The following is a 22,118-nucleotide window of genomic DNA, read 5'->3' on the forward strand; positions in this document are numbered from 1 at the left end:
AGCTGCATTTTTTCTCTTGCATGTGTAATTTTGTTTGTCTCGACTGTTGGGTGGGTGGCGTACTAGGTTGGTGCTGTTCAAATAATCAAGATCCAAAGGGACAACTACAGGTCGAACAGCTCGCCAGCCGGGGTCCTCTGCAAAATCTGTTGCTTGCAGGTTCCATTTGATTGATGCACAGTTTTGCGGGGCTCCCGACTGGTGTTAACCCTCCTGGCCTACTCGTCATTCGTTCAACAGTCGTGACCCCACTTCTTTTGTGTTTTATTGTCGCCTATTTATGTTGTTTCACATTTCATTTCCCCGGTCTTTCTGTCTTCTTCTCCGGTCTGTCTTCTCCTGTTTTTTTTTTTTATATATACACTTCCATCCACAGCAGTGGATGTTTTTTTTTGGTTGGGGATAGTGTTGTACATGTGGTCGCGCTTGTAGCTCTGTGTCGTACATGCGGCTGCGCGGGTGTCTCTTGTCGTACATGTGGCTGCGCTTGTGTCTCTTTTGTCGTACACGTGGCTGCGTATGTGTCGCTGTGTCGTACATGCTGCTGATCCGTGGTACACGCCGCTGCGCCGTCTTGGAATGCTTAGTACATGCCGCTGCACCGTCTTCTGTCCCCTCCGTATGCATTATTTATCATCTCGTCCCCGTTGCATACACATTTTCTCGTCTTGTCTCCGTTGTATTTGTCTGGTTGCCGTCTTGTGTCCGTCGTATTTCCCCGTCGTTCGTCTTTGTCTCCCGTCCTGTTCAGGCCTTGTTGTACTTTGCACAGGCACCTCTTTAGTATCCCTCACCCCACTTTTTCCCCTCTTTTCTCCACGTCCCCATAATATATTCTCTTGTCCGTTTTGTTGGAGCGCAGTTCTCCAGTCCCCTTACTGAAAGCAAGTTCGAGAAAACGCTCTCTCTCCCAGTGTGCACGAGTCTTTTGGTTGTCGTGTGGAGTGGCGAGGAGAGCCGCAGTTCGTCGAATTAAACTGACGACAGCCAGGGTCCTCTGTACAATCTGTTGCTTGCAGGTTCCGATTGATGGTGCACAGTTTTGAGGAGCTCCCGACTGGTGTTAACCCTCCTGGCCTACTCGTCATGCGTTCAACAGTTGTGGCCCCACTTCTTTTGTGTTTTATTGTCGCCTGTACATATGTTGTTTCACATTATCTCCCCAGTCTTTCTGTCTTCTTCTCCGGTCTGTCTTCTTCCGTTTTTTATACACTTCCCTTTTGCTCCCATCCACAGGAATGGATGTCTTTTTTTTGGTGGGGGATAGTGTTGTACATGTGGTTGCGCGTGTAGCTCTTTGTCGTACATGCTGCTGCTTTTGTGTCTCTTTGTTGTACATGCTGCTGAGCCGCGGTACCGCTGCTGCGCTGTTTTGACTCCTGCGTACATGCGGCTGCACCGTCTTCTGTCCCCGTTGTGTACACACTTGCTCGTCTTGTCCCCGTTGTACGCCTTCACTGTATATGCTGCTGGCTCATCTTGTCTCAGAGACAGTCGTTAGTTGTTAGTTGTCAGTTGGGAGTTCTCTCCTCGAGTCGTGAAGTGTGGTTTAGAAAAAGATCTCTCTCCAACCGAGTACAACCAATTTACTAGTCCTCTTGCATATGTGGCGTGGCGAGAGCATAGAAAAGGCAGTTCGTTCTCCAACCGAGACGACACATGCACGCTTTATTTATGCTGTACGCATTTCCTTCCTTGATGCCTTCTTCTTGAGACTCTCAATGAGCAACCTCCATTATTATCAGTCCTCTCTGTGTGTGGTGAGAGTAATCGGAAGGGCGTATCATCCGGGCAGGTAACTACCCCGACGACAAAAGTGTGTTTTTACTCACGATTATTTCAGTCCCCAACGGTGCATAAAACGTTCCATATTGGACGTTGAAACAATTTTCTGTAAAATTTTCCTTTGGAAAATGCATTTTTACTGGTCATCTTAACCCTTTACCATCCGATCGTACTTGAATCGATCTCTAGAGATCGATGGACATGCATACACTAAAAAATTCGTAACTCGATCGATTCTTGTCGGAATTTAAAGAACTAAGTATCTAGGAAGAAGCCGAAGAGCCCAGCTTTCCATTGCATCAATCGGTAAAGAGCTGCGATGTCGCATTCCAAAGATATTGCGCTCGACATTTCAGCTACGGCAAAAGTCGAATTTCTTTCCGAGTGACTGACCTTGAGCGGGGATTTTCCCCTCTCCTGACATGCTGAGTCCACTTTGACATGCTTTGAGCGCGTGGGCAGCATGAAAAGAAACTCAAGCAACAAATTTGGAATGTTTACGATGAAGGAGCGAGAAATGGCTGGCGAGGAGAGAATTTCCTCGTATATCCAGCGATGGGGTGCATTTGAAGCTCCCTGGCGCTGGATATGTGATCTCAGTAGTGTCCTGTTTGAGCTCAATATACGCAGCTCGTGGAGAGCTTTCCAGAATGCCCAAGATTGTGAAAATTGGTTGATTAGAACCGAAGATATTCTCAGAATAAGGTGAGAATTATTGCATTTGGGACTGCTGGGGAAATTTGGTCGGATGGTAAAGTTAACAGTGTCACTGATATCCATGCTAGCTTTCACCCGATGTAGAACATTATTTTCCATCCGTGTATACACAACAGAACCCCGGGCACCACCTCCCCAAAGGAATTCCCTAAAAACCGAGGAAAAATGCCAAGAATTGAACACGTTTGAACCAATTCATGGCTTATGAGATTCATTGGACATAGATCACCCACCTACGCACCCACCCACCCACCCACCCACCCACCCACCCACCCACCCCCCCCCCCCCCCCCACACACACACACACACACATACACAAAAACAGTCATAACACTTCCCTGGTCAAGCTTTGTGGCGAAACAGGTGCGTCCGACTTGACTTTTCTCTGCACGCATCAGAAACATATTTCCCAGGGATGGGAGCATGAAGAGAACAGAAATATGTATTCCCAGCGAGGGGAGTATGAGAAAAACAGAATCAGAAATAATGTCACATGTGAACAAGGTCTCTGGCAAGTGGTCCATAGATGGTAAATAGCCAATTTGTGTCGTTTTTCGTTGCTGCAACAAGCTTTCTGGGAGATATGTTTCCAGTTTAGATACCAGTAAGGTGTCATATATCCCATATCAAATTTTGAAAAATCACTTTATCTCAATGACGTCATAAATTATGATGCCATCATGACGTCATCGAATTTAGTCTAAACTTCCAGATGCTATAACTCCAAAATGGTTGCTCAGATCAACTTCGGACTTTCGCCATTGGAATCAGTGGATTTTTCCCAACAGGTTCTGAAATTTTGATTTTAGGGTGAACTTCCCCTTTTTTCCCCTTTTAGCGCTAATGACGTATAATTATATTCGTCATTGAGAATGACGCCCGTCCACTTACATGTATGACGTATATATAGGTCATGAAAACACTACATCGCGAGCTGTCCAATACTTCACCCGTGGACTAGATGTAGAGTGCTAAAGTGGATGGCTGTCACCCGCATGTGGGCGTGAGTCATCTGCAGGTCGAACTTCGCCCGTAGGCAGCGTGAACGTGGCCCAGGGAGTCCTTGAGTACAATGCAATTTTCAAATTTTGACCATTCCAAATTATCGACATTTTCGTCGGGTCGCTCACATTTCGGTCATGTCGCGTCGTCGCTTCACGGAGGAAGAGGCCATCGAATCCATCTTTGTTGATGCTGCGAGCAATCAGGACCCTTATTTGGAGGATGAAGACGATGATGACTGGTTCGTGCCTGGTGACGACTTGAAAGTGCCTGATGTTGACGTTGAGGCGTCTTGGTTATTGTATATTGCGATACCTGGTAAGTATGCAGTGCTCACAGCTCTCTTCCCCAACAATAGAGCTCTAGGACACTGTGCTTTCTGTGGTTTCTTTCGTGTTTACAGTGGAGAAGGGCTGGTGGTAGTTCGAGCCCTTACCACCCATTTGATGGATGCGGCCCACCTGGACAAATATTGGAAGGGCCGGCAGGTCGGACTGCTTCTGTACTCCGACTACCAGGACACCGTGGAGCGTATCAGTATCCTGATGATGTGTGAAGATCTGGGATCTGCATAGCTCAACTCACGATGTGTGCAGTTTCCGTGTCCTACACCGTCGGCTCTATGACGGGCGCCGTTGAGGTAGTACTCGATGCTACCCCGTCCTATCCAAGCAGGTTCATTAAAGCGATGAAGGCGACCTCCATAGCACCAGGCGGACTCCCCTACTATCAACAAGAGCTGGTCCGTCCTCCCGATGGAGTCTACCACCGACGTGCCAAATTTCTTGCTGCGCCTTTTGATCTGCCAACTCCACAACAGTTCTTATTGGCGTCCACCTTTCTATTAGTAAAGGACCCGTGGTAAGAGACCACGACCGGTCGTCCAAGTCTACACCGAATGTATCAGCCATATCTATTCACTGAGAATAATGTAACAACTCCTCCACAAACGCTTCTACAACTGACGTCTTCTTCATCCTGGTTTTTCCCTCTTGGTGGTTTTGGATAAGAGTTGAAAAGTCCAAAAGGTCAACTGATGACCTTTGCGTTACTTGGTATGATTGGGTTTTAGCGGATGATGTCGGTATGCAGCTGGGGAGCGAATTCGACAGGAAGAAGGTAAAGGTCTTGCTTTGCGGTTCACACCTTCACTTCAGTATCATTATCCTGAAAACAGCCCAAATGACGTTCACGTGCCACTGCGGTGTCCGACTGACAGGGGTAATACCCCTGTTCCGGCATCTGAGGCGGTGCGTCAAGCGCCGCCTCTTTCTAATCATATATTGCGATAAATGGTAAGTGTGCAGTGCTCCTAGCTCTCTCCCCCAACAAAAGAGCTCTATGACACTATGCTTTCTGCGGTTTCTTTCGTTTTTACAGTGGAGAAAGGCTGGTGGGAGGCCCAGCCGTGGTCGCCCACCTCACGGGTACGGCCCATCTAACCCGTTACTGGGAGGGTCGGCAAGTCGGACTGCTGTTGCAGTCAGACTACCGGGACGCCGTAGAGCGTATTAGGACCCTGTATTGTATATTGCGATACCTGGTAAGTGTGCAGTGCTGACAGCTCTCTCCCCAAACAAAAGAGCTCTATGACGCTGTGCTTTCTGCGGTTTCTTTCGTTTTACAGTGGAGAAAGGCTGGTGGGAGCCTCAGCCGTGGCCGCACACCTGGCGGATGGGGCCCACCTGACCCATTACTGGAAGGACCGGCAGGTCGGACTGCTTTTGCAGTCCGACTATCAGGTTGCTGTGACCGGTATCAGTACCCTGTAAATGACTTTCCCTTGTCACTGTGGCATTAAGCTTACAGGGGTTATACCCCTGTTCCAACACCTGAGGCGGTGCATCAAGCGCCGCCTCTTCCTTATTGTGTATTGCGATACCTGGTAAGTGTGCAGTGCTCACAGCTCTCTCCCCCAACAATAGAGCTCTATGACACTGTGCTTTCTGCTGTTTCTTTCTTGTTTACAGTGGAGAAAGGCTGGTGGGCGCTTCAGCTGTGGCCTCACACCTCGCGGATGCGGCTCACCTGAGCCGTTACTGGAAGGGCTGGCAGGTCGGACTCCTTTTGCAGTCCGACTATCAGGACTCTGTGTTCTTTCTGCTGTTTCTTTCGTTTTTACAGAGGAGAAAGGCGGGTGGGGGCCCCAGCCGTGACCGCACACCTGGCAGATGCGGCCCATCGAAACCGATACTGGAAGGACCGGCAGGTCGGACTGCTTCTGCAGTCCGAATACCAAGACGCTGTGAAAGGTCTTGCTTTGCGGTTCACACCTTCACTTACGTATCATTAAGTTAAAATGGCATTCACGTGTCATTGTGGGGCTAAACTGGCAGGGGTAATACCCCTCTTCCAGCACTTGAGGCGGTCCATCAAGCTTCGCCTCTTGGTTATTTTATATTGTGATACTTGGTAAGAGTGCAGTGCTCACAGCTCTCTCCCCCAACAATAGAGCTCTATGACATTGTGCTTTCTGCGGCTTCTTTCTTGTTTACAGTGGAGAAAGGCTGGTGGGGGTTCAAGCCCTTGTCATCCATTTGATGGATGTGGCGCACCTAACCAACTATTGGAAGGGTCGGCAGATGGCCAAATATTGGAAGGGCCGACTATTCAGCCACTGCTGGGTAAGGGATACCAGTTGTCCATCGACAACTGGTACAGCAGTATTGAACTGGCACGCTACCTTCCTGAATATGCATGGGCCAGGTAACCGACTGCGAGAAGAGTCTCATTCGGAAGTTGACGTGTGTGAACGACTACAATCTGCATCTGGGAGGAGTGGATTGGAATGATGGCATGATCTCTTTGTATACAGCCACTCGCAAGTCATGTAAGTGGTACAGAAAAGTGGCAACGCACATTCTTGAGCAAGGTATGAACAATGCCTATCTCATTTACACATTTCGTTCTTATAAAAGCCCGGATGACCGCGATTGGCCCATATTTTGTAGTCCTTTTGACGCTGAGTCGACTGGTTTTGGTCCGAAAAGGCTGCGATGTAGCGTTCGTTCCTTATTCCCAATCGAACATGGCGTACACCAGTCACCTGGTCACCGTGCCTGCAGGCTACAACTTACAGCATGTTTGGGCGAGTTTCTGTCACTCGAGTTGAACCTATATGGATGTGCGGTGAAAACACCTAACTAAGGACCACCTACCACTAAGGACCACCTACCACTAAAGACCGCTTTCTTTGGCACCAAGGGGTGGTCGTTAGTCATAGGTTTTACTGTATGCGCTGACACTTGAAAATGCGGTCACCTGCGAAATGCGAACACTAACACGCGTGCCCCCATAGTACTGTGTTCAGGTAAGATATATTCATTACACTGACGGTATCCCAACTCCTTAATTACCAGATGTAATTACCAGATTTTGTATGCCTCGATCTATTTCCTTAGCCTATCTTCGATTAACTGCTTTCCTGCCTGGCAAATGCGGACATACTGGCTGGTGCACCAGGGTTCATGCACTATGTGCCATGTGTCATACTATCTTACAGGAGTGTACACTAGTATGTGGCAACCTCAGTCCTGGATGGGATCATGCTCATGTACATAAAACACCTACTCGAGACATGTACAGTCAGACCTCGCTTAACCGCACACATCCCTTTTCCACAAAAAACACACATCCGGATAGGCGAGGGAACCGGATAATCGGACACACACACACACACACACACACTGTATGTATGCATGACATATGCTGTAAATCGGTAACCAACGATTTTCTTCCGGATAGCGAGGGATCCGGATAACAGAGGACCGGATAAGCGAGGTCTTACTGTGCTGTATTATGATGGTTGCATTCATTGCAACGAACAAAATGACGTCCATATTGTATGATGCTGGGTGCAAGTTGCTGAGAATTGAGGACATCTGTAAATTGAGGACATTTGACCTTAGTCCCTTGAGTATCCGCAATCGTGAGGTTCGACTGGAATACAGATGCATTTACATTGTGGGTTCAAACTGGGAATTGGACAAGGGTTCGTCGCTTTATCACGAAATTCCCTATATCATGCGAGTTCGTTACAAGTCTAGTTTACTGTAGTGAGGAAGCGAGAGACACGCCCGCATAACGGCCATCCCTATTCTCGGAAAAACGTTATTTTTTCTCTCACTTCACCGCGAGTCTACAAGGAAAGAAGAGTACAGTTGTGCTCGATAAAATCCGATCCAGAGTGCATTTTTTGCGCCCTCAACTAGCACACGCTTGATGCCCTGAAAGTAGCACGAATGCGGCTGGAATTTGCACACGTGCAAGTACAAATGAAATGCAATGTGATCGGAACCAGTCCAGGGCACCACCTTTGCACTCCGGGTCGGATTTCACGGAGCTCAACTGTATGATGAACTCACTGCTCAACCAACAGACAATTGTTCACCAACCTCAAGTACGATACGCATAGCAAATCCTCTTACCTGCTGCGTCTTCGAACGGCGACGACCCGGAACGGCCATTCCCAGAGCTGACGTTGAGCAGCGCTGATGGATGTCGTTGCAGACGATTCCCCGCTTCCTGTCGCTATCTGATGGTCCTTCTCAGCACCTTGCCAAAACTTACTTCTGGCTCGGCAATCAGCTCTGCTCTGCGAAGTGTAAAGCGGATAACATGTTGCTCAAATCACCGGCCATCGAAGCTGCAAATGAAAACACCATACAGAACGCACGGCACCGACGACATTAGTCGACATCCCTTTGGGAAAGCCGCACACAAGCGTTCACACCAAACTACACAATGTCATGTACTTCGAAGTATTAGACAAGTCACTGAACGACCTAGAGCTGTGATGCAAGCCAGCGCAAAGCGCACTATGAAAACTATCGCTTAATGACAGAGAGAATGCACAATGTCAGCATAGCTCACCTCGCGATGTGTGCAGTTTCCGTGTCCGACACCCGGCGGAAGTCACGGAGAAATAGCCGGCGATTACTGCTTTCTTGCGCAACATATTGCCAAAATGGCTACACAAGCTACTGCTGAAAAGGACGGAAGTTCACATGATGGTATCGAGTATTGCAATCAAGTCCGTCTTTATCGCAACTTGGAGCTCCTCGGATCAACTGCTTGAAAACATTTACTGGATCTACTCATCTCTACCGGTCATGGGCAGGGGCAACGAAGAACTACTGGCGGTAAGGAGACAAGGGGTTCTCTGGAGATTCAACAATACACTCTTCGTTTCGTTTTGCCCTACGCGGTCTGGAAACTCACTATAACTTGGAATCTTTTGTCACTTCGTTGTAGGGACTCGTCAAGAACGGACTGAGTACACTGCATTGACAGGAAAAAGGGTTTAGGACAAAACTGACCGTCTACAAACGGGAGCAGAATAAAGTGCTTCCACCTTCTCTGACCAAGACCGAAAAACTGGTCGTGCAAACTCTTCTGATGAGGAGTATGCGCAGCAGCTGCTGCTAAGGAGTTCGATTCTACTGTCCTGAGACGAGTAGAGAGTGTAGCCGGCCAGGAAGGCGCGAAACCGGTAACCATGACGATCACGCAGCTGCTGTTGCGCCGGCGCGGCGAGGCGCAACCCGTACACGTAGATCTAGATGTACATGTATGTATGTAGCAGACTAGACGTCGGACAACTTGTCCTTTGCCGCGACGTCCATCTCCAAAAAGAACTCCATCTTCGTCGTGAAAAGGCTTGAAATACTCAATATTCAACCGAGATTCGCGGTCTCACCCTTTCTCAGATCGAATCTTTTTTTGTTGTAGCAGTTGCAGGGCAGATCCCCGCCACTACTTCAATAGAAGATGGCTCCAAAGCATGCCTGGAACAAGCCATATCGAGGTTGCAAGCCACCCCTCTCAGCACTTTTTTTGAAGAAATTCGAAATTTCAATGGTGGAAGATATACTATGAAGAGAATTTCAAAAAGTATGTTTCGCGGAGCGATCGCTCAACCTACGTCATTCAAACTTTGCAGGATGGTTCAGACGTACATGCTAGGCATGGAACCACAGAAGATGATCATAGCTGACACACAGAGTCACACACACAGCAGATTCGTGTGCACAGATACTAAATTAGTGGACGTCGTCATCTTCTTCCCGCTGATCTCAAATGTACGATGACGTGCTATTTCGCCTGACGCTTTCTATTAGTAAAGGACCCATGGTGAGAGACCACGAACGGTCGTCCAAGTCTACACCGAAAGTATCAGCCATATCTATTTACTGAGAATAATGTAACAACTCCTCCACAAACGCTTCTACAACTGACGTCTTCTTCATCCTGGTTTTTTCCTCTTGGTGGTTTTGGATAAGAGTTGAAAAGTCCAAAAGGTCAACTGATGACCTTTGCGTTACTCGGTATGATTGGATTTTAGCGGTTGATGTCGGTATGCAGCTGGGGAGCGAATTCGACAGGAAGAAGATAAAGGTCTTGCTTTGCGGTTCATACCTTCAGTTCAGTATCATTATCCTGAAAACAGTCTGTAGAAATGACCTTCACGTGCCACTGCGGCGTCCACCTTACAGGGGTTATACCCCTGTTCCAACACCTGAGGCGGTGCATCAAGCGCCGCCTCTTCCTTATTGTGTATTGCGATACCTGGTAAGTGTGCAGTGCTCACAGCTCTCTCCCCCAACAATAGAGCTCTATGACACTGTGCTTTCTGCTGTTTCTTTCTTGTTTACAGTGGAGAAAGGCTGGTGGGCGCTTCAGCTGTGGCCTCACACCTCGCGGATGCGGCTCACCTGAGCCGTTACTGGAAGGGCCACCAGGTCGGACTGCAAAAGCAGTCCGACTATCAGGACACTGACACTGTGCTTTCTGCTGTTTCTTTCGTTTTTACAGTAGAGAAAGGCTGGTGGGGGCCCCAGCCGTGACCGCACACCTGGCAGATGCGGCCCATCAAAACCGATACTGGAAGGACCGGCAGGTCGGACTGCTTCTGCAGTCCGAATACCAAGACGCTGTGAAAGGTCTTGCTTTGCGGTTCACACCTTCACTTACGTATCATCAAGTTAAAATGGCATTCACGTGTCATTGTGGGGCTAAACTGACAGGGGTAATACCCCTCTTCCCGCACTTGAGGCGGTCCATCAAGCGTCGCCTCTTGTTTATCTTCTATTGTGATACTTGGTAAGAGTGCAGTGCTCACAGCTCTCTCCCCCAACAATAGAGCTCTGTGACATTGTGGTTTCTGCGGCTTCTTTCTTGTTTACAGTGGAGAAAGGCTGGTGGGGGTTTAAGCCCTTGTCATCCATTTGATGGTTGTGGCGCACCTAACCAACTATTGGAAGGGTCGGCAGGTGGCCAAATATTGGAAGGGCCGACTATTCAGCCACTGCTGGGTAAGGGATACCAGTTGTCCATCGACAACTGGTACAGCAGTATTGAACTGGCACGCTACCTTACAAACAACAACACCGCCGTCTGCTGCACGATTTGGAAGAACCGTCAGGGACTGCCGAAGCGTGTCGTGAACCTGAAGCTGGGCTAAGGGAGAGTTTGCCCATCGAAGCCATGCAGGGATGATGTTCGTGTAGCTGGAAGACACTAAGTCAGTCCACTTCCTGAATATGCATGGGCCAGGTAACCGACTGCGAGAAGAGTCTCATTCGGAAGTTGACGTGTGTGAACGACTACAATCTGCATCTGGGAGGAGTGGATCGGAATGATGGCATGATCTCTTTGTATACGGCCACTAGCAAGTCATGTAAGTGGTACAGAAAAGTGGCAACGCACATTCTGGAGCAAGGTATGAACAATGCCTATCTCATTTACACATTTCGTTCTTATAAAAGCCCGGATGACCGCGATTGGCCCATATTTTGTAGTCTTTTTGACGCCGAGTCGACTGGTTTCGGTCCGTCAAGGCTGCGATGTAGCGTTCGGTCCTTATTCCCAATCAAACATGGCGTACACCAGTCACCTGGTCACCGTGCCTGCAGGCTACAACTTACAGCATGTTTGGGCGAGTTTCTGTCACTCGAGTTGAACCTATATGGATGTGCGGTGAAAACACCTAACTAAGGACCACCTACCACTAAAGACCGCTTTCTCTGGCACCAAGGGGTGGTCATTAGTCACAGGTTTTACTGTATGCGCTGACACTTGAAAATGCGGTCACCTGCGAAATGCGAAATGCGGACACTAACACACGTGCCCCCATAGTACTGTGTTTAGGTAAGATATATTCATTACACTGACGGTATTCCAACTCCTTAATTACCAGATTTTGTATGCCTTCATCTATCTCCTTAGCCTATCCTCGAATAACTGCTCCCTCTACATAAAGTTTTCATTTCATTCTTCTTGCAGGAGATCCCTCGACAGGCCCAAAGCCTTTGGGAAATCCTTTTATATAATAAAATACAAATACAAAGTGTGTTGCACTGATGTCAGCCTGGCAAATGCGGACATACTGGCTGGTGCACCAGGGTTCATGAACTATGTGCCATGTGTCATACTATCTTACAGGAGTGTACACTAGTATGTGGCAATCTCAGTCCTGGATGGGACCATGCTCATGTACATAAAGCACCTACTTGAGACGTGTACAGTCAGACCTCGCTTAACCGCACACATCCGTTTTCCACAAAAAAAACCATCCGGATAGGCGAGGGAACCGGATAATCGGACACACACACACACACACTGTATGTATGCATGACATATGCTGTAAATCGGTAACCAAAGATTTTCTGCCGAATGACGAGGGATCCGGATAACAGAGGACCGGATAAGCGAGGTCTGACTGTGCTGTATTATGATGGTTGCATCCATTGCAACGAACAAAATGACATACATATTGTATGATGCTGGGTGCAAGTTGCTGAGAATTGAGGACATCTGTAAATTGAGGACATTTGACCTTAGTCCCTTGAGTGTCCGTAATCGTGAGGTTCGACTGGAACAGAGATGCATTTACATTGTGGGTTCAAACTGTGAATTGGACAAGGGTTCGTCGCTTTATCACGAAATTCCCTATATTATGCGAGTTCGTTACAAGTGCAGTTGACTGTAGTATTGAAGCGAGAGACACACCCGCAAAACGGCCATCCCTATTCTCGGAAAAAAAGTATTTTTTCTCTCACTTCACCGCGAGTCTACAAGGAAAGAAGAGTACAGTTGTGCTCGATAAAATCCGATCCAGAGTGCATTTTTTGCGCCCTCAACTAGCACACGCTTGATGCCCTGAAAGTAGCACGAATGCGGCTGGAATTTGCACACGTGCAAGTACAAATGAAATGCAATGTGATCGGAACCAGTCCAGGGCACCACCTTTGCACTCCGGGTCGGATTTCACGGAGCTCAACTGTATGATGAACTCACTGCTCAACCAACAGACAATTGTTCACCAACCTCAAGTACGCAACGCATAGCAAATCCTCTTACCTGCTGCGTCTTCGAACGGCGACGACCCGGAACGGCCATTCCCAGAGCTGACGCTGAGCAGCGCTGATTGATGTCGTTGCAGACGATTCTCCGCTTCCTGTCGCTATCTGATGGTCCTTCTCAGCACCTTGCCAAAACTTACTTCTGGCTCGGCAATCAGCTCTGCTCTGCGAAGTGTAACGCGGAGAACATGTTGCTCAAATCACCGGCCATCGAAGCTGCAAATGAAAACACCATACAGAACGCAAGGCACCGACGACATTAGTCGACATCCCTTTGGGAAAGCCGCACACAAGCGTTCACACCAAACTACACAATGTCATGTACTTCGAAGTAGTAGACAAGTCACTGAACGACCTAGAGCTGTGATGCAAGCCAGCGCAAAGCGCACTATGAAAACTATCGCTTGATGACAGAGAGAATGCACAATGTCAGCATAGCTCACCTCGCGATGTGTGCAGTTTCCGTGTCCGACACCCGGCGGAAGTCACGGACAAATAGCCGGCGATTACTGCTTTCTTGCGCAACATACTGCCAAAATGGCTACACAAGCTACTGCTGAAAAAGGACGGAAGATCACATGATGGTATCGAGTATTGCAATCAAGTCCGTCTTTATCGCAACTTAGAGCTCCTCGGATCAACTGCTTGAAAACATTTACTGGATCTACTCATCTCTACCCGTCATGGGCAGGGGCAACAAAGAACTACTGGCGGTAAGGAGACAAGGAGTTCTCTGGAGATTCAAGAATAAACTCTTCGTTTCGTTTTGCCCTACGCGGTCTGGAAACTCACTATACAGGTCGTCCCCCGTTAATACGAGTCTGGTTAGTACATAAACCCCGTTAGTACATAAGAAATCTCAAGTCCCGGACGAAACGTGATCACTTCCATACAAATTATGTCGGTTAGTACATAATTCGTTAGTACATAAACCCCGTTAGTACATAACATTTCTCCGTACCCGCATGCCACCTACCTCAATAGTACATAATTTTGTTGGTCTTTTGGCCTTCCAGTGGAGGCACATCGTGTTCTGGTTTCTACTTGTGGATGCGATTAGCTCAGAAATCAGAGCGCACATCACACACCGACAAAGCTCTGTTTTTTTTCCGAGTGACTGTTCAGGCGCAGCTAGCTGGGCATGTAAACTGTAGAATCTTGGCTGACTGTGACCGTTATAACATAATTTTTTATGTTATATCGAGGGAATCAAGAATATCTCGCTCCCTAGTCATGGACTCACGGCAGCAAGAAACACTCAAAAAAGTTGAAAAAAGTGAAAAATACTGGTACACAAGCAAGTTATGTACACTTTCGTTTAGTACATAAACCCCGTTAATACATAACATTTGTCAAGTCCCAGAGATTATGTATTAACGAGGGACGACCTGTAACTTGGAATCTTTTGTCACTTCGTTGTAGGGACTCGTCAAGAATGGACTGAGTACACTGCATTGACAGGAAAAAGGGTTTAGGACAAAACTGACCGTCTACAATCGGGAGCAGAATACAGTGCTTCCACCTTCTCTGACCAAGACCGAAAAACTGCTCGTGCAAACTCTTCTGATGAGGAGTATGCGCAGCAGCTGCTGCTTAGGAGTTCGATTCTACTGTCCTGAGACGAGTAGAGAGTGTAGCCGGCCAGGAAGGCGCGGAACCGGTAACCATGACGATCACGCAGCTGCTGTTGCGCCGGCGCGGCGAGGCGCAACCCGTACACGTAGATCTAGATGTACATGTATGTATGTAGCAGACTAGCGTCGCCACTAATGCCACTACTAGTACTAGTACTAGTATTATCAAGAGTCGCCAGACGTCGGACAACTTGTCCTTTGCCGCGACGTCCATCTCCAAAAAGAACTCCATCTTCGTCGTGAAAAGGCTTGAAATACTCAATATTCAACCGAGATTCGCGGTCTCACCCTTTCTCAGATCGAATCATTTTCTGTAGCAGTTGCAGGGCAGATCCCCGCCACTACTTCAACAGAAGATGGCTCCAAAGCATGCCTGGAACAAGCCATATCGAGGTTGCAAGCCACCCCTCTCAGCACTTTTTTTGAAGAAATTCGAAATTTCAATGGTGGAAGATATACTATGAAGAGAATTTCAAAAAGTATGTTTCGCGGAGCGATCGCTCAACCTACGTCATTCGAACTTTGCAGGATGGTTCAGACGTACATGCTAGGCATGGAACCACAGAAGATGATATCATAGCTGACACACAGAGTCACACACACAGTAGATTCATGTGCACAGATACTAAATTAGTGGACGTCGTCATCTTCTTCCCGCTGATCTCAAATGTACGATGACGTGCTATTTCGCCTGACGCTTTCTATTAGTAAAGGACCCATGGTGAGAGACCACGAACGGTCGTCCAAGTCTACACCGAAAGTATCAGCCATATCTATTTACTGAGAATAATGTAACAACTCCTCCACAAACGCTTCGACAACTGACGTCTTCTTCATCCAGGTTTGTTCCTCTTGGTGGTTTTGGACAAGAGTTGAAAAGTCCAAAAGGTCAACTGATGACCTTTGCGTTACTCGGTATGATTGGATTTTAGCGGTTGATGTCGGTATGCAGCTGGGGAGCGAATTCGACAGGAAGAAGATAAAGGTCTTGCTTTGCGGTTCATACCTTCAGTTCAGTATCATTATCCTGAAAACAGTCTGCAGAAATGACCTTCACGTGCCACTGCGGCGTCCACCTTACAGGGGTTATACCCCTGTTCCAACACCTGAGGCGGTGCATCAAGCGCCGCCTCTTCCTTATTGTGTATTGCGATACCTGGTAAGTGTGCAGTGCTCACAGCTCTCTCCCCCAACAATAGAGCTCTGTGACATTGTGGTTTCTGCGGCTTCTTTCTTGTTTACAGTGGAGAAAGGCTGGTGGGGGTTTAAGCCCTTGTCATCCATTTGATGGTTGTGGCGCACCTAACCAACTATTGGAAGGGTCGGCAGGTGGCCAAATATTGGAAGGGCCGACTATTCAGCCACTGCTGGGTAAGGGATACCAGTTGTCCATCGACAACTGGTACAGCAGTATTGAACTGGCACGCTACCTTACAAACAACAACACCGCCGTCTGCTGCACGATTTGGAAGAACCGTCAGGGACTGCCGAAGCGTGTCGTGAACCTGAAGCTGGGCTAAGGGAGAGTTTGCCCATCGAAGCCATGCAGGGATGATGTTCGTGTAGCTGGAAGACACTTAGTCAGTCCACTTCCTGAATATGCATGGGCCAGGTAACCGACTGCGAGAAGAGTCTCATTCGGAAGTTGACGTGTGTGAACGACTACAATCTGCATCTGGGAGGAGTGGATCGGAATGATGGCATGATCTCTTTGTATACGGCCACTAGCAAGTCATGTAAGTGGTACAGAAAAGTGGCAACGCACATTCTGGAGCAAGGTATGAACAATGCCTATCTCATTTACACATTTCGTTCTTATAAAAGCCCGGATGACCGCGATTGGCCCATATTTTGTAGTCTTTTTGACGCCGAGTCGACTGGTTTCGGTCCGTCAAGGCTGCGATGTAGCGTTCGGTCCTTATTCCCAATCAAACATGGCGTACACCAGTCACCTGGTCACCGTGCCTGCAGGCTACAACTTACAGCATGTTTGGGCGAGTTTCTGTCACTCGAGTTGAACCTATATGGATGTGCGGTGAAAACACCTAACTAAGGACCACCTACCACTAAAGACCGCTTTTCTCTGGCACCAAGGGGTGGTCGTTAGTCACAGGTTTTACTGTATGCGCTGACACTTGAAAATGCGGTCACCTGCGAAATGCGAAATGCGGACACTAACACACGTGCCCCCATAGTACTGTGTTTAGGTAAGATATATTCATTACACTGACGGTATTCCAACTCCTTAATTACCAGATTTTGTATGCCTTCATCTATCTCCTTAGCCTATCCTCGAATAACTGCTCCCTCTACATAAAGTTTTCATTTCATTCTTCTTGCAGGAGATCCCTCGACAGGCCCAAAGCCTTTGGGAAATCCTTTTATATAATAAAATACAAATACAAAGTGTGTTGCACTGATGTCAGCCTGGCAAATGCGGACATACTGGCTGGTGCACCAGGGTTCATGCACTATGTGCCATGTGTCATACTATCTTACAGGAGTGTACACTAGTATGTGGCAACCTCAGTCCTGGATGGGATCATGCTCATGTACATAAAGCACCTACTCGAGACATGTACAGTCAGACCTCGCTTAACCGCACACATCCCTTTTCCACCAAAAAAAAACACATCCGGATAGGCGAGGGAACCGGATAATCGGATACACACACACACTGTATGTATTCATGACATATGCTGTAAATCGGTAACCAACGATTTTCTGCCGAATGACGAGGGATCCGGATAACAGAGGACCGGATAAGCGAGGTCTGACTGTACTGTATTATGATGGTTGCATCCATTGCAACGAACAAAATGACATACATACTGTATGATGCTGGGTGCAAGTTGCTGAGAATTGAGGACATCTGTAAATTGAGGACATTTGACCTTAGTCCCTTGAGTATCCGCAATCGTGAGGTTCGACTGGAACAGAGATGCACTTACATTGTGGGTTCAAACTGTGAAGTGGACAAGGGTTCGTCGCTTTATCACGAAATTCCCTATATCATGCGAGTTCGTTAGAAGTGTAGTCGAATGTAGTAAGGAAGCGAGAGACACACCCGCAAAACGGCCATCCCTATTCTCGGAAAAAATATTATTTTTCTCTCACTTCACCCCGAGTCTACAAGGAAAGAAGGGTAAAGGTATAGTTTAGGGTCCCAAATTATTTTAGTGGGTCAGCATGCTCTACAGAGCCCCAGGCATGCACATTACACACACGAGACATGCATAGTACAAACAGGGCATGCGCAATGCACTCGAGGTCAACAAGGTCAATGCACTCGAGCCAGTCGAGGTTAACACGACAGCAGCTAGAGTTAAATGGAAACTCACCAAGTTGTGGTTGAGCTCTGAATGCTCCTAATTATTATGACCTTGTTGACCTCGACTGTCTGGTGCATGCCTTGTTTGCACTGCGCATGCTCTGTTTGTACTATGCATGTCTCGTGTGTGTAATGTGCATGCCTGGGGCTCTGCATGCTGGCCCACTGAAATAATTTGGGACCCTAAACGATACCTTTACCGAAAGAAGTAGTTATGCTCGATAAAATCCGATCCAGAGTGCATTTTTGCGCCCTCCACTAGCACACCCTTGACGCCCTGAAAGTAGCACGAATGCGGCTGGAATTTGCATATGTGCAAGTACAAATGAAATGCAATGTGATCGGAACCAGTCCAGGGCACCGCCTTTGCACTCCGGGTCGGATTTCACGGAGCTCAACTGTATGATGAACTCACTGCTCAACCAACAGAGAATTGCTCGCCAACCTCAAGTACGAAACGTATACCGAATCCTCTTACCTGATGCGTCTTCCCAGAACGGCCATTCCCAGAGCACACGCTGAGCAGCGCTGATGGATGTCGTTGCAGACGATTCCCCGCTTCTTGTCGCCATCTGATGGTCCTTCTCAGCACCTTGCCAAAACTTACTTTTGGCTCGGCAATCAGCTCTGCTCTGCGAAGTGTAACGCGGAGAACATGTTGCTCAAACCACCGGCCATCGAACCTGCAATTGAGAAGACCATACAGAACACACGGCACCGACGACATTAGTCGACCTCCCTTTGGGAAAGCCGCAGACAAGCGTTCACACCAAACTACACAATGTCATGTACTTCGAAGTAGTAGACAAGTCACTGAACGGCCTAGAGCTGTGATGCAAGCCAGCACAAATCGCACAATGAAAACGATCGCTTGATGACAGAGAGAATGAAGCATGTCAGCATAGCTCACCTCGCGATGTGTGCAGTTTCCGTGTCCGACACCTGGCTGAAGTCACGGAGAAATAGCCGGCGATTACTGCTTTCTTGCGCAACATACTGCCAAAATGGCTACACAAGCTACTGCTGAAAAGGACGAAAGTTCACATGATGGTATCGAGTATTGCAATCAAGTCCGTCTTTATCGCAACTTGGAGCTCCTCGGATCAACTGCTTGAAAACATTTACTGGATCTACTCATCACTACCCGTCATGGGCAGGGGCAACAAAGAACTACTGGCGGTAAGCAGACAAGGGGTTCTCTGGAGATTCAAGAATAAACTCTTTGTTTCGATTTGCCCTACGCGGTCTGGAAACTCACTATAACTTGGAATCTTTTGTCACTTCGCCGTAGGGACTCGTCAAGAACGGACTGAGCACATTGCCTGGACAGGAAAAAGGGTTTAGGACAAAACTGACCGTCTACAAACGGAAGCAGAATAAAGTGCTTCCACCTTCTCTGACCAAGACCGAAAAACTGCTCGTGCAAACTCTTCCGATGAGGAGTATGCGCAGCAGCTGCTGCTAAGGAGTTCGATTCTACTGTCCTGAGACGAGTAGAGAGTGTAGCCGGCCAGGAAGGCGCGAAACCGGTAACCATGACGATCACGCAGCTGCTGTTGCGCCGGCGCGGCGAGGCGCAACCCGTACACGTAGATCTAGATGTACATGTATGTATGTAGCAGACTAGCATCGCCACTAATGCCACCACTAGTACTAGTATTATCAAGAGTCCATAACCCGCGTTATAGACTCTTGGTATTAGTATCAAGAGTACATATGGGGTTATGTACTCTTGGTATCATCCTACAGCATGCACTCTGCAGCTGCATGCATCAGAGTTCACTGACCGGTACGCGGTACGCGGTCATGACCTCTGATGTGACGACTGTACGTAGGCGTTCCCAAAATCGGCCGGTTTGCGCCTATTCGGCTGTTCGCTGGGCTCCAAAATACTTGGTCCGCGTCAGCGATATTGTCGCTTATCTTTCAGCTTTGTTTATATGTCGCCAATGCTTACTTGGCCACCCATTTCATCCCAATTTTGGTTAGCTAGTTAGTTTGCTGGTACCTGAAAGGTCTAGCTAGAGTTCGAGTGAATTTCGAGAGCGACAGGTGGGTGATTTGGATTGATACAGCGCCGCATCAAAATAGATTATCTTGTCACGCTGTGCAGGCAAGAGCAGCGCAAGCCACAAGAAAGTAATCGGCTACTCGGAATCAGCTCGATTTTGCTGAACGCCCGAGATCGCTCACCTCAGGGATCGCTCATCAAGCTGAGATCGCAGCTCCCTTACCTCCAGCTCCTCGCTCGGAGTATCCAGCGCGTCGTGGAGATTTGCAAGTACATGTACTGTACGCGTCGTCGTTTTCTGTAAAATTTTCCTTTGGAAAATGCATTTTTACTGGTCATCTTAACAGTGTCACTGATATCCACGCTAGCTTTCACCCGATGTAGAACATTATTTTCCATCCGTGTATACACAACAGAACCCCGGGCACCACCTCCCCAAAGGAATTCCCTAAAAACCGAGGAAAAATGCCAAGAATTGAACACGTTTGAACCAATTCATGGCTTATGAGATTCATTGGACATAGATCACCCACCTACGCACCCACCCACCCACCCACCCACTTCCCCCCCCCCCCCCCCACACACACACATAAACATACACATACACAAAAACAGTCATACCACTTCCCTGGTCAGGTTTTGTGGCGAAACAGGTGCGTCCGACTTGACTTGTCTCTGCATGCATCTGAAACATATTTCCCAGGGATGGGAGCATGAAGAGAACAGAAATATGTATTCCCAGCGAGGGGAGTATGAGAAAAACAGAATCAGAAATAATGTCACATGTGAACAAGGTCTCTGGCAAGTGGTCCATAGATGGTTGCAATTGTCGTCGCACCATTTTCAGTTACTGCCATTTATTGGCTTGGCATGTCCACGGAGAACCATTTATTCATCTCTGTGCTGCTCATTCAGTTCAATGAACCGGTTTCGTTTGTTTGACCAGCAATTTGGTGGTCAGCAAACTTTTAAGGACAGCCTTGATAAGGTCTGATGGATCGAGGAGCCTGTACATGCACTGAACCTGTCTCACCTGGGAACTCTGTCACCACCGGTTCAGCAATGATGCCCCACGCAGCCGCAGCACCCGCCGCCCCAGCTCCAGATGGCACTTACTTGCCGACGGAGCAGCAAGATTCTAGTCGGCCACTGCCACGCACCACCACGCCTGTAGCGGTGTAAGCTGTCAATATTCTGCCCAAGACCAGTTAGTGTAGTCTTGCTGCTCATTGTATGATGTAGCACAGTTATGTAGTTTGTGGACGTGTTGTTTTCGTTGCAAAGTTTCATGTGCATGCACAATGCATGTATATTGTGCACATGTCTTCGCTGTGGCCTTTCTGTCTTCTTCTTCCGACGAACAGTCAATGTAGTATTGCTGCTGATGTTGTAAAAATGATGCGTTGTTTTTCTGTGTGATGCCATTCCCCAAACTGTCTCATCTAGTCGCGTGCATGTGTGATATAAGCATGCATGATTTTGTAGTCGACAGTCCTTTTTGTCAGTCTTCTTGTTCGTCTCTTTGAGTGTAGTCTTCATTTCCGTCATGTCAATAATATAATAATGTAACAAACAAGTCTTCTCTTTGGTGTCCTGCTTCCCGGGGAATGAAAGGGCTGTGATTCCGTAACAACGTGATGCCGAAACCCGGAACGCAGAGGGCGAGTCTACTTGTCGTGGTCAACAAGTATCGTGAAAATAAGATTCGAAAGTGTGACAACGGAGGAGATCGACAGAGGAGTTGGTGATATTCAAGACAGTGGAAAAGGAGGCAGAGGAGCTGGTGGAAGGATTTGTTCAGTTCGCTTCCCGAGGGCCTGCGTCCGGCTTTGTTTCCGTTTTCGTTTCCGGTCGCTCCCAGCCGGCGATGCCTGCAGCGCCATCGCCAGCAGTGTATCGCTGCTGCTGGTCTCGCTGCTCTCGCCGAGTGTCTCGCTGCCCTTGCTGCTCCGTCGCTGGCTAGTGGACTGTACCGGACAGTGCGCCCTCCCCTCCCAATGTGGGGTCGGACGTGGTCTCCCTCATTGAGATTCATTGTGTTAACGAATTTGCATGATTTCTCCTGTTGCATTTTGTACAGAACTGTCACATGTTACAGGTGCAGTGTTGTAAGACGGTCATGCTAGGTCGCTTGTAATCTTGGTGCGGTGTGCATTACTCTGGAGTGCATATGTTGTCCCTGCCCCTTTTGGCACGTGTGTGCTGGGTCCGCGTGTTCGTTGTGCGGACTGCGCAGGTTGCACATGCGTGCATTTGTACGCATTCTTGTTGTTCGT

At 48.1% G+C, this 22,118-nt stretch overlaps 1 long non-coding RNA gene across 1 annotated transcript; it reads right to left on the reverse strand.

Moving 5' to 3' along the window:
• Positions 1–7,962: 7,962 nt before the first annotated feature.
• Positions 7,963–19,550, reverse strand: LOC135825086 (uncharacterized). The gene is made up of 4 exons (XR_010555013.1): positions 18,742–19,550; positions 18,310–18,514; positions 12,865–13,082; positions 7,963–8,149 (listed from the first exon to the last, which is right to left on the reverse strand). It is a non-coding gene; the product is annotated as an uncharacterized LOC135825086 (long non-coding RNA).
• Positions 19,551–22,118: the final 2,568 nt, after the last annotated feature.

Source organism: Sycon ciliatum, chromosome 9 (genome assembly GCF_964019385.1).
Source record: "Sycon ciliatum chromosome 9, ocSycCili1.1, whole genome shotgun sequence".
NCBI lineage: Eukaryota > Metazoa > Porifera > Calcarea > Leucosolenida > Sycettidae > Sycon > Sycon ciliatum.